The 3,174-nt window shown below is 35.8% G+C and overlaps 1 pseudogene; it reads right to left on the reverse strand.

Moving 5' to 3' along the window:
- Positions 1-1,732: 1,732 nt before the first annotated feature.
- On the reverse strand, positions 1,733-2,858 carry LOC107847187 (annotated as a pseudogene).
- Positions 2,859-3,174: the final 316 nt, after the last annotated feature.

The following is a 3,174-nucleotide window of genomic DNA, read 5'->3' on the forward strand; positions in this document are numbered from 1 at the left end:
TAAACCAAAAATATCAAGATAAAAACAATATAAATTATCTAAATTGTAAACTAAAAATATCAAGATAAAAATAATATAAATTAACTATCTCTCGGCTAAGAAAGTTAACAATTTAACAACAACAACAAACCCAGTGTATTCCCACCTGGTGGGGTCTGGGGGGTAGGATGTACGCAGTCCATACCTCTACCTCTGAAGAAGTAGAAAGACTGTTTCCGATAGACCCCCGGCTCGAGACACGCGGTACCACACAAACACATAGTAAAGCACAGCACAAGGTTACAAGGTTACAAGATTACATAACATAAATACGGCACCCATAAGTAATATAAAACAGAGGAAAGCACACAGCTTCATAATAAAACATGGGACACGGACTCCTAATAGGAATAAACCCCCACCAAGTAGTTCCCTATACTAGCGACTCAGACTGGCCCTAGTCCACTGCCCTGATTCGCGTCCTCCAGACCTTCCTATCTAGGGTCATGTCCTCGGTGAGCTGTAACTGCTCCATGTCTCGCCTAATCACCTCCCCCCAGTACTTCTTCGGCCTACCCCTACCCCGCTTAAAACCATTCAACGCTAGCCTCTCACACCTACGGACCGGGGCATCCACGCCTCTCCTCTTCACGTGTCCGAACCATCTCAATCGGGCTTCCCGCATCTTGCACTCCACTGGTGTCACACCAACCTTCTCCCGGATGTTCTCATTCCGAACTCTATCCCCTCTAGTCAGCCCACACATCCAGCGCAACATCCGCATTTCTGCCACCCTCATCTTTTGGATGTGGCAGTTCTTAACTGGCCAACACTCCGCTCCATACAACATGGCCGGCCGGACTACCGCCCTGTAGAATTTGCCTTTAAGCTTAGGCGGCACCTTCTAAAGTTAACAATTTAGATAAATGAAAAATTAAAAATTGTTGTAAAACTAATAAGTGTGGATATCTACTATTTTAGAAATTATTCTCACTACTTATCTCCATTACTCTCCTCTATTATGAAGATAACCTTCACTGTTCATGACCATTATTCCTATAACCTTACACATTCATAACCTTCTCCATTATGTTAATGGTTAATGTCATGTTTACGACAATCTTTTGCCAACCTCTATATGATACTATAAATAGAGGCATAAGTATTCAAATTATATATATTTGATATTTGGAATAATGAAAAATTTTCATCTCTTATCTCCTTTTTTTTGTTTTGTTTACTTCTTTCATATTGCTAATCTTTTAGATTCATTTTAATAAAATCTAATTAACCAAAAAGCTAGATTAAAAGAATATATACATATATTGTAATTTTCTTTCTTTCATACAAAAATGAAATAAAATCGGTACCTTAAAATATATTTCTTTTTGTTGTAAATTAAGTTATTACTATTGTGAATGTACATAATTCTTAGGGGTAATTACCCTCATTAATTTGATAATTAACTCTCACACCCCCATTATGTCGCACCTCAATTACCTTTCCTTAATATTCTCCATTTTCTCAATGCTTAGTTCCAATGTTAGATGTTGCTCGATGTATCCATATAAATGATTTATTCCAACATTTGATGTTGCTCGATGTATCCCTTTTCTCCAATTTTGTTGTAAATTAAGTTATTACTATCCATACTACTTATGGTAACCACTACTACACCACCAACAGTCCTGTTGAGCCATGATGCCCATAAACACCGAACTAGTTTTATGCATTCTTTTATTTTCTCAAACAACAAGGCTATCACGATTTTACAATAATAATGTGACAACAAACTTCTCAATTTTAAATGTAGAATGACAACTATTAGGTACTGCATGAAATAGTTGGCAAAACAGAACACTCAATCAAATATACTAATTACTAAAAGCTTAAACCAGAACCTTGAAACTTTTGTTCAATAAGATGATTGAGTTTCTCACTCATCTCTATAGTGAATTAATTTTTTCAATCTCCAACTTCCCCTTTACGAAAGAACGATTTATTTGCCACTCCAGTTGAAATTTTTCCATGTATATTCACCTCCAAATTGCTCAAATTCTCAAAACTACACATTCTTAATATTTCATCCACCACTCCACTGTTTTCTTCCTCTATGGAAAATGAACATTCCAAGAATTCAACCAAGCATTTAAGTTGAATTTTGGGTTGTTTTTTAATTTCTTCATACATCAAGAAAAGTTCTTTGTTTGACTTTTCTATGCTTTTTTCCCAATAATTCAACACGTGATTCCAAAACGGACCATAAAGACTCACACCCTTGCAAAAAAGCTCAAACATTTCTTCAATGGATCAGGTATAGGTGTGATCAAGTCTTAAATCGTTTGCAAAATGCCACAGAGAAATAAAAATGTCCTTAGGATTCCTACATAAGTAAAAAAGTTTGGTTATTGAATCTTGGACAGATTTTGGCAATGAAGCAACGGGTAAATGAGTTGACAAGAGTCTAGGTGTGGTGAAGGATGAAAAATTAGGGACTTGTCCATCGACATGGAGTGTTTGATCCAAGTATGGAACAAGATCTTGAGGGTTCTTGACAAGTAAAGGGTGATTTTGTTCAAAAACAGGATGTTTCACACGGTTTACAAGGACAAATAAAAATGATTTTAGCCAAGTTGTTCCTGATTTTGGAGTTGTAGCAAGGATGATATCACTATCTTGAGCTTGAAATTATCGTTGGCATGCAATCACACCTTATAGTAGTCTTGGTGATAACCAAAATCCTTGGTAATTATAGGTATCTGATATAACCACCCTCTTTCTTTTGGTAGAGCTAAGAGCAACTTCTTACATTCATTACTAAGATCATCCTCACTTAAATCCTTGGGGAAAATTTGAGGAGAAGTTTGAGATGTTGACATTGGTTTAAAGTGGATATATATAAATGGAGTGTTTGTTTTAGTTTGTAGGATTAAGATCTATCTATCTTGCTATACATATATAGAGAGAGAGCGCTAAATCACCAAACTTGTGATAGGTAGATGGTGATTTAGTGTCACACCCCTTTTTTTTCAACTCTAAAAAGATAATTCAAAGTTTGAAAGGGTTTTTATTATTAAAGTGACAAAAGATTGAAAGTTTGTTTCGAAAAAGGATTATTTTTACATTCAAAATCAGAGTCGCCACTTGGCATAATCCGGTGTGCCAAGTTACCATTCGAAAATCCTTTTCAAAACC

This window comes from Capsicum annuum, chromosome 11 (assembly GCF_002878395.1).
Source record: "Capsicum annuum cultivar UCD-10X-F1 chromosome 11, UCD10Xv1.1, whole genome shotgun sequence".
NCBI classification, from domain to species: Eukaryota; Viridiplantae; Streptophyta; class Magnoliopsida; order Solanales; family Solanaceae; genus Capsicum; species Capsicum annuum.